Source organism: Bufo bufo, chromosome 4, assembly GCF_905171765.1.
Source record: "Bufo bufo chromosome 4, aBufBuf1.1, whole genome shotgun sequence".
In the NCBI taxonomy this organism is placed as follows: Eukaryota; Metazoa; Chordata; class Amphibia; order Anura; family Bufonidae; genus Bufo; species Bufo bufo.
The window spans coordinates 33,288,910-33,303,541 of record NC_053392.1 but is presented as its reverse complement, the minus strand read 5'-3'; the positions used below and the strand labels follow the sequence as shown (position 1 = coordinate 33,303,541).

The 14,632-nt window shown below is 48.5% G+C and overlaps 1 protein-coding gene and 1 long non-coding RNA gene across 6 annotated transcripts in view; one reads left to right on the top strand and one right to left on the bottom strand.

Moving 5' to 3' along the window:
- Positions 1–4,601, bottom strand: part of LOC120997118 (sodium-dependent multivitamin transporter-like) — a 28,707-nt gene extending 24,106 nt beyond the window's left edge. For 2 of the 5 annotated variants that reach the window (XM_040427061.1, XM_040427066.1), the window contains exons 1-3: positions 4,455–4,601; positions 3,759–3,847; positions 2,808–2,867 (exon numbers count right to left, since the gene is read on the bottom strand). The gene's annotated coding sequence lies outside the window, so the exon portion shown is untranslated. The remainder of the gene's footprint in view (positions 1–2,807; positions 2,868–3,758; positions 3,848–4,454) is intronic. The other 3 variants (XM_040427063.1, XM_040427062.1, XM_040427065.1) reach the window with 3 other exon arrangements.
- The window catches only part of LOC120997120, a 97,429-nt gene that overhangs the window by 29,035 nt on the left and 53,762 nt on the right, over positions 1–14,632 (top strand). The window lies entirely within an intron of this gene.

Sequence of the window (14,632 nt, the reverse complement as noted above, 5' to 3'; positions counted from 1 at the left end):
GGCATCCCGCAGTCACTCATTAACGGCGATTGTTATATGGGAGTCAATGTATAGCTAGGATCGGAGCCCGTCCCGTATCCATTAACAAGAGTCCAGGGTGGGGGCACAACACGCACATCAGAGCGGCATGACTGACAAATAGGACACCCCAAGTCCTCCGGAAAAAAAAAACACGACATCTGTTGTGTATTAAAAAAAAACAAAAAACGGATGACATCTGTATGGCATCAGTTTTTTTTTTTTTTTTCCAGATGTTCTATTTTTTTTGGGCAGGGCTACAGAACGGAGCAACGGATGCGGACAGCACACGGACCGCTACGCACATCTTTTGCGGCCCCATTGAAGTGAACGGGTCCGCACCTAAGCCGCAAAAAGTGCTGCTCGGATGAAGAACCAAGCCACGTTCGTGCGCATGTAGGCTGTGAGGGAGAGCACCCGTCCCGACCTCCCAGCACCGCAATGGCATCATAAATCAATATAATGCTATGTAACTCTTGCAGTTCCGGAATGTGTTGTATACAGCAGCACTGACAGCATTATGTCAGTGTTATATTGATTTATGATGCCATGTGACCCCGGCAGTGCTGGGAGGTCAGGACGGGTGCTGTGCTGCGAGTCCGGAGTGCTACATCCTCTCTTGATTGAAGAGGACCTGTGGATGAGGCGGGTATTTTTTTTCTATTTGTAGCTTTCTACAGAGGCTGAGAGAACCTCAAGCCTAGAAGCCCCTTCCTAAGCATCACCCACCACCGTCTGTGTACCCCGACTTTACCCCCCCCCCACCGGTGTACGACGGCACACAGCGAGGGCGGCAGAAGAAGAGACTTAAAATAGGAACGAGGGGAACGCTTCTTCTGTCTGCGTCAAAGGCAGTAATTACTGCCTGCAATTAAAGCGACAGCGCGACACGCAGCAATACAGCCCAACCCCCGGCTGGCGAGACCCCCTCCCAGTCCGCTCTGTTACCAGGGAAACTCACCGGAAGGTGGTAATCAAAGCTGCGGCTGTCCACGAGTCTAACGTATAGATCTACTACACAACCTGCGTGTCACGTAGGGCTCATGCCCATGAACGCAAGGGCTCCGTGCTGCGGACTGCAATGCTTGGGCACCGACCGCAGGGGAAGCCAGATGCGGATCGCGGACCCATTCACTTGAATGGGGTCCGCGATCCGCATCCGACTGCTTTTTTGCGGTGCGGAGGCACAGCCAGAAACGCCCACGGAAGAACTCCGTAGCGCTTCCGCACCGCATCTCTGGGTTTGTGGACCCATTCAAGTGAACGGGTCCGCATCCGTGATGTGGGGTGCACGCGGGCGTTGCCCAGTGTATTGCAGGGCAACGGCCGTGTGCATGAGCCCTTACTAACCATTTTTTAAGATCTCTGCTTGCTGCAAGGATTTTCAGAGAATTTCTAACTGATGACCTAAGTTATCAGTATTTGATCAGTGGGGGGGGGGGGCGGGCGACACCCAAGACTCCCACCCATCAGCTGTTCAGTCCAATTAAAGTGAATGGTGCTAGGCTGTAATACCAAACACCACCACTATATATTATATGGCGCTGTGCTAAATGAAGGTTTGCGTCAGTGCCTTCTCAAGCAGCTGATTGGCGGAGGTCCCAGGTATCGGACCCCACCCCCTACTGGTGACCTGTCTGGAGGGCTCGGGAAAACCCCCTTTAATAGACACACCGGGTCAGAGTCCTTATGCGTTGCGTAAAAAAAAAAAAAAAAAAACGCAGCATGTTCTATATTCTGCGTTTTTCACGCAATGCAGGCCCCATAGAAGTGAATGGGGCTGCGTGAAAAATCGCAAGCAAGCGCGGAGGCGGTGCGATTTTCACAGATGGTTGCTAAGGAGACGATGAGATGAGCCCCGCGACCCCATTAAAGTCCATTTACTGTATTATTTTCCCTTCTAACATGGTTATAAAGGGAAAATAATAAAATCTACAGAACTTCAGTGAAGAAGTCCGGGTTCGGGTCCGGGTATCACATTCCGTTTTTTTTATCATGCGCGTGCAAAACACATTGCACTCGTGCGGAAAAAAACGGAACGCAATCGCAGACAAAACTGACTGAAATTGCGTGCCTACTGGCGCGGGTTTGCCGCAATAAATCCGGACAAAATCCGTGACGCCCGTGTGAAAGAGGCCTGACAAAGTGATGCCAACGTCAGTCCTAAAAGAGACATTCCAATTTTGAGAATTACAAATTTTTTCCAAGTTCTCTGTAAGATTCGGATTTTTTTTTTTTAAATAAAAAAAGGTAAAATATATCAATTCTAAATTTACCACCAACATGAAGTACAATGTGTCCTGAGAAAACCGTCTCAGAACGGCTTCGATACGCAGAGTGATCGCCACAGAAAGGGACAGGTCAGATTTACAGAAATTAGAAGGTGAAAAACTGACCCAGGGGAGATGGGGTTAACAGTAGCCAAAATCTCTGCCTGCTGTCAGTGAATAGGAACATTCACAGCCAGTGCTGCTCTCAGCTGGGAAGAGGATACACAGTTGTACCCAGTGCAGATAATGCTCTGTGACTCCGTTACAATGTGTCGGTCCGGAATGTTTACTGCATTGTGTAGACGGATACAATCGTCTGCGCCTCTCAGCTGAGGAAAGGGTTACTGCCTGACAGCAAGCAGAGCTCCTGACAACAGCCAGGGATGGAACTAAGTCCATTAGGAAATTGTAGAAATCTGTGTGTGTGAAAACCCTTCACATCAGGAGGACGACTCCGGGAACCGCGACTCCCAGTGCGGAAACCGCCAGAGACCTTCCGGATTATCAGAAGGCACTTACCGGTCACTGCCCCCCCGTCATCACCGGCGGACGACCGACCCCCAAACAGACAAATCACTTCTGCAAGAGGAGAGGGAACAAGAGTGAACGTCCAGCACAGGGGAAAACCAGCTGTGTGTGTGCGCCGTTACATGGGACTGCAGGTGACATCTACTGCATTATCTGTACTCAGAACTATCACCGTGTTATCTGTGATGTTACATAGGACTGCAAGTGACATCTACTGCATTATCTGTACTCAGAGCTATCACCGTGTTATCTGTGATGTTACATAGGACTGCAAGTGACATCTACTTCATTATCTGTACTCAGAGCTATCACCGTGTTATCTGTGATGTTACATAGGACTGCAGGTGACATCTACTACATTATCTGTACTCAGAGCTATCACTGTGTTATCTGTGGTGTTACATAGGACTGCAGGTGACATCTACTCCATTATCTGTATGCAGAGAGTTATCACTGTGTTATCTGTGGTGTTACATAGGACTGCAGGTGACATCTACTACATTATCTGTACTCAGAGAGTTATCACTGTGTTATCTGTGATGTTACATAGGACTGCAGGTGACATCTACTACATTATCTGTACCCAGAGAGTTATCACTGTGTTATCTGTGATGTTACATAGGACTGCAGGTGACATCTACTACATTATCTGTACCCAGAGAGTTATCACTGTGTTATCTGTGATGTTACATAGGACTGCAGGTGACATCTACTACATTATCTGTACCCAGAGAGTTATCACTGTGTTATCTGTGGTGTTACATAGGACTGCAGGTGATATTTTCCTCTTATGACCTCCAGTGACTGGCTTGTGTGGATGGATGTCTTGTGACCTTTCCTCCAGAGCTGATGTTCGGTGCCAGGGTGAAGGTCCGGGGGTGAGATCTTCTGCCTCGTTCAGATGGCAGATAACCAATTACATATTACCAGAGGCGGACGCACCTGCGACAGAACTGCAGCTCTGCTGTGTCACGGATCATAAGTTTCAGGAGGGAACCAAAGTTCATCTCATTTGGACGTCTCAGGTTTTCCTGAGAGGCAGAAAATAAAGAGTTAAAACACGGATGGATCCAAATCCGTGGTCACATGAAGCGGATTACTCAATGACAAGTTAATTAAAGAAGAATGGAGGATCCGGGCACAGCGCCACCTGGAGGAGATAGGAGGCTGTACAGATGACGCGTTACATTGTTTCCAGTGGGCAGACAACATGTCACCTGCACAGGTATCACTGAGGGGCGACCGCACTGTGCTGCGCAGGGACGCCCCACCTTCAGACTCCAAAAACCCAATGTTGGTCCGGCCAGAACGACCTACACAGCGAATTACTAACCCCAGCATGCCCCCCTGTGAAGCACAGAGGAACTACTAACCCCAGCATGCCCCCCTGTGAAGCACAGAGGAACTACAAATCCCAGCATGCCCCCTGTGAGGTCACAGCAATAATGACCCACACGTGGTGAGGGACAAAAAATCCCTGCTGCATACCCCACAATGACATACACGTGACGGTGAACTACACGTCCCAGCATGCCCCGCGGTCAGTACCGCCTGTCACCACCACACGCCGTGCACATTGCTGCACATGGGGCGCGCAGGGAATGCTGGGACTTGTAGTAGCGGCACCACACAAGGTACCTGTCCCGTCCTCCTGACCGCAGCCGCCGCGGACGAATCTCCTCACACAAGGACGAGCGTCTTCTCCTGCGAGTCTTGAAGCCATGAGGTGGGCGGGGACATGTCACCGTGCCAGCCAATCACCGGGCTCCGATATCATACTGACCCTCTGATTGCTAATAAGTAGCGTGCAAGCGGCATACAGCCTGAGGGGACGGATGCGCATGCGCAAGCGGCGTCATGGTGCGCGGGTCTTCAGCCAATCAATGACGGGAACTTTGAACATCCAATGTTGAGGGGAAAAAAATCGTTAATGCGCCTGTGCAGTTCACATGTGAAGCCACAAGACGCCATGTTTATTGTGGGAGGCTTTGCTGTGTTATAGTGAGGGGAAGTGAAAGACCGCAACATAACAGACTGTGACAGGCTGTGTATCTAATCTAATCCTGTGTGATACTGTCTGCTGAGCTGTGTATCTAATCCTATCATGTGTGATACTGTCTGCTGAGCTGTGTATCTAATCCTATCCTGTGTGATACTGCCTGCTGAGCTGTGTATCTAATCCTACCATGTGTGATACTGTCTGCTGAGCTGTGTATCTAATCCTATCCTGTGTGATACTGTCTGCTGAGCTATGTATCTAATCCTATCCTGTGTGATACTGCCTGCTGAGCTGTGTATCTAATCCTATCCTGTGTGATACTGTCTGCTGAGCTATGTATCTAATCCTATCCTGTGTGATACTGCCAGCTGAGCTGTGTATCTAATCCTATCCTGTGTGATACTGCCTGCTGAGCTGTGTATCTAATCCTATCCTGTGTGATACTGCCTGCTGAGCTGTGTATCTAATCCTATCCTGTGTGATACTGCCTGCTGAGCTGTGTATCTAATCCTATCATGTGTGATACTGCCTGCTGAGCTGTGTATCTAATCCTATCCTGTGTGATACTGCCTGCTGAGCTGTGTATCTAATCCTACCATGTGTGATACTGTCTGCTGAGCTGTGTATCTAATCCTATCCTGTGTGATACTGTCTGCTGAGCTATGTATCTAATCCTATCCTGTGTGATACTGCCTGCTGAGCTGTGTATCTAATCCTATCCTGTGTGATACTGTCTGCTGAGCTATGTATCTAATCCTATCCTGTGTGATACTGCCTGCTGAGCTGTGTATCTAATCCTATCCTGTGTGATACTGCCTGCTGAGCTGTGTATCTAATCCTATCCTGTGTGATACTGCCTGCTGAGCTGTGTATCTAATCCTATCCTGTGTGATACTGCCTGCTGAGCTGTGTATCTAATCCTATCCTGTGTGATACTGCCTGCTGAGCTGTGTATCTAATCCTACCATGTGTGATACTGTCTGCGGAGCTGTGTATCTAATCCTATCCTGTGTGATACTGCCTGCTGAGCTATGTATCTAATCCTATCCTGTGTGATACTGCCTGCTGAGCTGTGTATCTAATCCTGTGTGATACTGTCTGCTGAGCTGTGTATCTAATCCTGTGTGATACTGTCTGCTGAGCTGTGTATCTAATCCTATCCTGTGTGATACTGTCTGCTGAGCTGTGTATCTAATCCTATCCTGTGTGATACTGCCTGCTGAGCTGTGTATCTAATCCTATCCTGTGTGATACTGCCTGCTGAGCTGTGTATCTAATCCTATCCTGTGTGATACTGTCTGCTGAGCTGTGTATCTAATCCTATCCTGTGTGATACTGTCTGCTGAGCTGTGTATCTAATCCTATCCTGTGTGATACTGTCTGCTGAGCTGTGTATCTAATCCTATCCTGTGTGATACTGCCTGCTGAGCTGTGTATCTAATCCTATCCTGTGTGATACTGTCTGCTGAGCTGTGTATCTAATCCTATCCTGTGTGATACTGCCTGCTGAGCTGTGTATCTAATCCTATCCTGTGTGATACTGTCTGCTGAGCTGTGTATCTAATCCTATCCTGTGTGATACTGCCTGCTGAGCTGTGTATCTAATCCTATCCTGTGTGATACTGCCTGCTGAGCTGTGTATCTAATCCTATCCTGTGTGATACTGTCTGCTGAGCTGTGTATCTAATCCTATCCTGTGTGATACTGCCTGCTGAGCTGTGTATCTAATCCTATCCTGTGTGATACTGCCTGCTGAGCTGTGTATCTAATCCTATCCTGTGTGATACTGCCTGCTGAGCTGTGTATCTAATCCTATCCTGTGTGATACTGCCTGCTGAGCTGTGTATCTAATCCTATCCTGTGATACTGCCTGCTGAGCTGTGTATCTAATCCTATCCTGTGTGATACTGCCTGCTGAGCTGTGTATCTAATCCTATCCTGTGTGATACTGCCTGCTGAGCTGTGTATCTAATCCTATCCTGTGTGATACTGTCTGCTGAGCTGTGTAGCTAATCCTATCCTGTGTGATACTGCCTGCTGAGCTGTGTATCTAATCCTATCCTGTGTGATACTGCCTGATGAGCTGTGTATCTAATCCTATCCTGTGTGATACTGCCTGCTGAGCTGTGTATCTAATCCTATCCTGTGTGATACTGCCTGCTGAGCTGTGTATCTAATCCTATCCTGTGTGATACTGCCTGCTGAGCTGTGTATCTAATCCTATCCTGTGTGATACTGCCTGCTGAGCTGTGTATCTAATCCTATCCTGTGTGATACTGCCTGCTGAGCTGTGTATCTAATCCTATCATGTGTGATACTGTCTGCTGAGCTGTGTATCTAATCCTATCCTGTGTGATACTGCCTGCTGAGCTGTGTATCTAATCCTATCCTGTGTGATACTGCCTGCTGAGCTGTGTATCTAATCCTATCCTGTGTGATACTGCCTGCTGAGCTGTGTATCTAATCCTATCATGTGTGATACTGTCTGCTGAGCTGTGTATCTAATCCTATCCTGTGTGATACTGCCTGCTGAGCTGTGTATCTAATCCTATCCTGTGTGATACTGCCTGCTGAGCTGTGTATCTAATCCTATCCTGTGTGATACTGTCTGCTGAGCTGTGTATCTAATCCTATCCTGTGTGATACTGCCTGCTGAGCTGTGTATCTAATCCTATGTGATACTGCCTGCTGAGCTGTGTATCTAATCCTCTCCTGTGTGATACTGTCTGCTGAGCTGTGTATCTAATCCTACCCTGTGTGATACTGCCTGCTGAGCTGTGTATCTAATCCTATCCTGTGTGATACTGCCTGCTGAGCTGTGTATCTAATCCTATCATGTGTGATACTGTCTGCTGAGCTGTGTATCTAATCCTATCCTGTGTGATACTGCCTGCTGAGCTGTGTATCTAATCCTATCCTGTGTGATACTGCCTGCTGAGCTGTGTATCTAATCCTATCCTGTGTGATACTGTCTGCTGAGCTGTGTATCTAATCCTATCCTGTGTGATACTGCCTGCTGAGCTGTGTATCTAATCCTATCCTGTGTGATACTGCCTGCTGAGCTGTGTATCTAATCCTATCCTGTGTGATACTGTCTGCTGAGCTGTGTATCTAATCCTATCCTGTGTGATACTGTCTGCTGAGCTGTGTATCTAATCCTGTCCTGTGTGATACTGTCTGCTGAGCCGTGTATCTAATCCTATCCTGTGTGATACTGTCTGCTGAGCCGTGTATCTAATCCTATCCTGTGTGATACTGTCTGCTGAGCTGTGTATCTAATCCTATCCTGTGTGATACTGCCTGCTGAGCTGTGTATCTAATCCTATCCTGTGTAATACTGCCTGCTGAGCTGTGTATCTAATCCTATCCTGTGTGATACTGCCTGCTGAGCTGTGTATCTAATCCTATCCTGTGTGATACTGCCTGCTGAGCTGTGTATCTAATCCTATCCTGTGTGATACTGCCTGCTGAGCTGTGTATCTAATCCTATCCTGTGTGATACTGTCTGCTGAGCTGTGTATCTAATCTTATCCTGTGTGATACTGTCTGCTGAGCTGTGTATCTAATCCTGTTATGTGTGATACTGTCTGCTGAGCTGTGTATCTAATCCTGTTATGTGTGATACTGTCTGCTGAGCTGTGTATCTAATCCTATCCTGTGTGATACTGCCTGCTGAGCTGTGTATCTAATCCTATCCTGTGTGATACTGCCTGCTGAGCTGTGTATCTAATCCTATCCTGTGTGATACTGTCTGCTGAGCTGTGTATCTAATCCTATCCTGTGTGATACTGCCTGCTGAGCTGTGTATCTAATCCTACCATGTGTGATACTGTCTGCTGAGCTCTCTACCACCCATAGTTGTCGGCACGATTTCCACTTGTTCCATAGATTGATACCTGTGCTCAATGTGGGGAAATCTGCCTTGTGCTCTGCTGCCATCTAGTGGATTTCTAGCTCCTAGCCCGGGTGATATTCTCTGCTTACTGTGCTCTCCTCCGCTGCCGTCACATCTACGTCACCGCTGCTGTCACAGTGGGGGAGCATTTATTTTGTGGTCTGTGAGTTTATTTTTTTACCATTGTAAGCTTTTGGTAAAAATTGCCAGGGTGCTGGACAACCCCATTAGGCTACATTCAGATGATAGTTACATGGTTTATAAGGCTGAAGAAGCCTCCGTCCATCCAGTTCAGCCTGTTATCCTGCAAGTTGATCCAGAGAAAGGGAAAATATTCTCACAAAGAAGTAAATTTTTTTTTTTTTAGGGGGGTGAAATTTCCTTCCCGACTCCAATCAGGCAATCAGACTAACTCCCTGGATCAACGACCCCTCTCTAGTAGCTATAGCCTGTAATATTATTACGCTCCAGAAATACATCCAGGCCCCTCTTGAATTCCTTTATTGTACTCACCATCACCACCTCCTCAGGCAGAGAGCTCCATAGTCTCACTGCTCTTACCGTAAAGAATCCTTTTCTATGTTTGTGTACAAACCTTCTTCCCTCCAGACGCAGAGGATGTCCCCTCGTCACAGTCACAGTCCTGGGGATAAATAGATGATGGGATAGATCTCTGTACTGACCCCTGATATATTTATACATAGTAATTAGATCTCCCCTCAGTCGTCTTTTTTCTAAAGTGAATAACCCTAATTTTGATAATCTTTCAGGGTACTGTAGTTGCCCCATTCCAGTTATTACTTTAGTTGCCCTCCTCTGGACCCTCTCCAGCTCTGCTATGTCTGCCTTGTTTACAGGAGCCCAGAACTGTACACAGTCCTCCATGTGTGGTCTGACTAGTGATTTGTAAAGGGCAGGACTATGTTTTCATCACGGGCATCTATGCCCCTTCTGATGCAACCCAGTATCTTATTGGCCTTGGCAGCAGCTGCCTGACACTGGTTTCTACAGCTTAGTTTGCGGTTCACTCCAGATTCAGGGTGGTTCAGGTTTGACGATACTTTCAAAAAGTTTGGTTTGGACCCGAATCAATTCTCTCTGAACCAAAGTTGCTCCAATTGCCCTGAAAGTTGGTCTATAACGCCCTCTCGCCTCCTAGGACCTCTCTTTATTTATTTTTTATGATTTTTTTTCTCCGCTCTGGAACACGATGATAGCAGTAGTAAATGGCGTCTGAGTGACGCTGACATACACAGGGGTACAGGTGAATCCCACTGTGGGCCCAAGAGCAAGATGGGCCCCTCGCCCACCACAAGTGGCACATTGGACTGACTGCACTACATATAGATAGACCGCAAGATGCCTCGGGTGGTGGAGATGACTTCTCGGTACCCGTCAGACCGGCCATTATCCTGCCCTCTCCATATCACTGCAGGGACCCCAGAAACAATAATCTTGCTGCGGCCACTGTGTGGGAAGGTACTATTTGTAAGTAGCTTTACAGTGGCCCCCCCCCAGAATCAGTTTTACTGTACAGCGAGTTTTAAAACACACCGCGCCGGCACATGTTCTGCATTTTTATCTTCCAAAGCTTCCAAAAAAGATCCCTTATCGGGGGCACACGGTGTTATGGGACAGAAGTAAAAGTGGCTTGTTGAGGCCAAGTGTCCAAAAATGATACCTTGGCAGGGTCAGAATGCGGCCTGTACGACCCGAAGAGGTGCCGATGGTCAGAAGAAAAAGTGGCTCCTTGTGAACAAGTCTAAAAAAAAGTGGTTATCCAAAACTATAAACTGCCCCCCCCCATATACCGGGCTCCTCGCACGGAATATACTTACCCAACTCCCTGCGCCACATGGGGGGGGGGGGGGGGGGGGGGGCAGTTTATAGTTTTGAAAAACTCCATCTCAGACAATGGAGGCATATCTCTAGAGCAGGGAGGGCCAACCTGTGGCTCTCCAGCTGTTGTAAAACTACAACTCCCACCATGCACTGCTGTAGGCAGTCTGGGCCTGCTGGGAGTTGTAGCCTCAGGTTGGCCATCCCTGCTCTAGGATATGCCCCCATTGTCTGATAGCTGCTGCTGTTGGGGATGGGACTGTGTCCATGGAGGACGAGGTAGTGGAGGTGGAGAAGTGCCTGGGGTGGTAGCCAGCCCGATGCAATCGGGGGAGGGCTGCAAAAGGACCTGGCCAGGTTGCTGTGGGGCTGCCTCTCCACTGCCACAAAAAACATTGACCCAGTGGGCCATGAAAGACGTACTGTCGCTGGAAATTATAGCTGCTTCAGGTGCCCCCCGTGGAGTGGCCCGCATTCTCTGCCACGTGAGGCACTACTACAATGATACTACAGTGACTGCACTGCCAGCAACTCGACCACGTGGGGGTTCAGCTTGTAGACAAGCTAATTGCTGGTGGAGAAAAGTTATACGATGGCCAAACATTTTGTAATAGATGTCTCACGGTGGAGCTGCGGACAAAGAAAAGTCTTCGCAGGAGAAGAAGAAGGTGATGATGATGATGATGACAAAGATTCCATATTCCTTGGGGATACAGTTTGGCTGCCACAAAGAGGACCAGGAGAAGAAGGACAGACTTATACTGATTGGGTATGCTGGCCAGTTGTGTTTTCCTAAAGCATCCGGTGGTGCCGCCTCATGTGCTGCAATAGACCTCTGGTAGCTAGGAGTGTGTTTGAGCGGCCACGGCTTTAGTCCTGCAGATCCTGCACATGGCTGTAGTTTTGTGTGCCCACCTTGTGGAGAAAAAGCGCCATCCTGGAGTTGCTTGCTCAGAGCTACAGGCAGCTTAACTTTGGCATTTTGCGCCTAATTCACCCACAGCGTCGGCGGCATCACCAGATCCCCAAGCAGACGTGGCCTTGGCTGTTCTTTGGGAGGTACATCACCTGTGCTCTTTATTGCTGCCTCTGCTGCCACCACCCTTCTATACTGATGTTGCCTCCTGCTCAGCAGTCCTCACCCTCCCTGCCACTTTTATCAGACTGTGATATATCACGCTGGGCCCCCTCCTATGTTCTGCATTTGGCACTGTCTCTGCCCCCACTTCCTATACCGTGGCTACGTGTGCCACTATTACCACCACCACCCACACAACTATGCCTGGGGACCCGCACCTCCTCTGAACGTCCTTTTCAGGGCAGCCCAAATGGTGATGGCTCTCATACAAGATGTCAACTCTCTTGACTATCTGCTGTAGGGTGTGGTGAGGTTTTCTTGCCACTTAGGAAAAAGAAAGGCACCCCACTAGGAAGGTGCATTGAAGACTAAAAGGACACCATGAAAAGCCTTTTCTGGGGCTGCAAGGAGGAGTAGTAGGAGATATGCTGTGACCCCTGGCTCCAAGGCACAGTGTCAGACTCAGAAGTCACCTCCATGGCATCCTGCTGCGATTGAGAGGAGGAGTGAGCCATCCAATCCACAATCTCATCCTCTTTCTCCTCAATGATAATGTTATGCCTTTCCGAAGCCAGCAGGGACAACTGTGGCCTACTACTATTACTACTACTGGCCGGATAGCTGCTGCTGCTATTACCCACATTCTGGCTCCGGCTCTTTCATTTGGAACCCTTCTGTAGCTCTGACATTTTTGGGCCTAATGTACACACTCACACAAAGTATGGAACGGTTTGTAAATCTGGTTTCTGGAACTTAAAGGGGTTCTCAGTTTTTTCCCCCTCAACCATGACTACACCCTTGCGACTAGGAACTCCTATCCAGGACAGGAAACCTGAGACGGTTCACACCCCCACCACACCTGAGTTCAGGTTTCCTCTTCTCCAAATAGGAAGTACCCAGGGAGCTCTTTCTGCAGGTGCAGCTTTACACCCGGGGACTGTGGAAGGTCCGGGTCTACATACTGTGGAGGGACCTATCCCATGCAACGTCAGACTCCTTGGGGAGATGCTTGCTTAGACTGTTGTTTCTCCTGCCTCTTCCTAGCCTCTAGGGAGTCGCTGTGGTCGTGTCCAGGTCTGATTCAGTCGGCGGGGCGTGCGTTGTGCTGCCCCTTTCCAAGACGGCCTCCGTTCACTGAAGATAGGATGTGTATGCGCCGGGAGGAGATAGTGTTACGTTCTTCCAGTCTGAAGCAGGAGAACGCAGCCAGTCCAACAGTTGCGCACACAGTGCTTTGGTGGATCCAGTGATTTTATCATGTCTGAGCCAGATGATGGGGTAGGCACTGACCCTATGAAAACCTCGAGGCCTGCAAGTCCGGTATTGGTCCTCAGGAGTGGGGGAACACTTTCTCTACAGATGGTGAAAGATTTCCTTCTTTATTAATATGGGGTGTTGTTTGCTTGTTTGTTCCTATAGGTTGCAAAAATACCTAAGTAGGCATCTAGCAAGTCTAAACATAAGGACTGTGGGGGGTTTAAAATACAGTTGCCATCATCTTGTTAGATCATTGTGCCAGAGTTTTGTGGATAAACTGGTGATAGAAGAATCTCAGAATTTATCCAGAAATACAAAAGCTTAAGAGTCTATTAAGTCCCTTAAGAGAAGTCGTCCTCATTCATCTGAATGGGCTGATTCGGACTCCTCTGATAAAGAAGAGTTTGATTCAGAGTCCGATCAGAATCTATCTGTAGATTGTTCCTTGTCTGATGAAGAATCAGCAGGAAGGGCGATACGGAAGATGAAGAATTGTTATTAAAAATGGTCAGGCCCACTATTCAGCTGGAGGACATCATGCAACCTAAAAGCATAGCAGATCAGGTCTTTGAAGGCTTAGGTCCAAGACATCATATGGTCTAATGTATTCACAAAAATACGGAAGGAATGGAAGAACCCTGACAGAAAATGTTTTATTCCCACATCTGTCAAGAGGGAATACCTATTTGAAGATTCAGTATCAGATTTGGGACAAGGCGCCTACAGTGGATGCACCAGTTGCTAAGATTGCTAAAAGATCTGCCCTTCCATTTGAGGATTTGGGATGTCGGGGGATCCCTTAGACAAGAGGGCTTGGGAGTCTGCATCTACCAGCCTTAGGCCTAGCCAGTGGCGTAGGGATCGCCATAGCAATGGCTATGGGGCCCTACGCCACTGGGGGCCCGCCGCCGATTGAGGATTAAAAAATAAATAAATAATGTGGCGCGTGGGTGGCGCTGTGATAGGGGGCGGTTGGACTCGGAGCCGGAGGGCGGAGGTAGAGAGGCAGTCTGGGCGGCGGTTTGCTGGATGTGGAGGAGGCGGAGTCGCAGACTAGGAGCTGCACATACAAGGAAGCTGCTGGAGTGTGGGTGGCTGGCTCGGCGGGCGGCGCGCACGCAGTACAGGTACGGTTCGGTCAGGTGTGGGTCGGTTCAACTTCAAGTGGCTGAGGTGAGGCCTGGCTGGGGAGTGGAGTGGGACTGAGTCTGTCACTGTCTGAGTCTGTCGGACGGAAGCGGCAGGCGGCAATCGGCAGTGTCAGTCAGTGGAGACTCAGAGAGGACACACTACCCGAGAATGAATATGGAAGAGGTTCCTCCACATATGAACTGGAGATGATAACTTATAAGAACTCATCTCGCTATAGTTTCTGGCGAGACAAGAAAACAATGAAAGTGGTGGTCAATGACTACAGGAGTGTCTGCCCAGTAGTTCTGGGTTTTAGGTTTGCAAGTTTAGGAAGCAGGAAAAATGGACAAGTGTAAGGATCTGAGTGGCATTGAGAAAGGGCCAAATTGCGATGGCTAGATGCCTGGGTCAGAGCCTCTCCTAAATGGCAGCTCTTAAGGTCTTAGATTCCTGGTATGCAAAGGTTAGCACCTACCAAAAGTGGTCCACAGAGGGAAGAACCAGTGACAGCAATCATGGTACCTAATGCTCATTAACACAACTCAATGTCAAAGTCTAGCCCATCTGGTCCAATCCCACAGGAAAGCTACTGCAACACAAATTGCTTAAAAGTACAT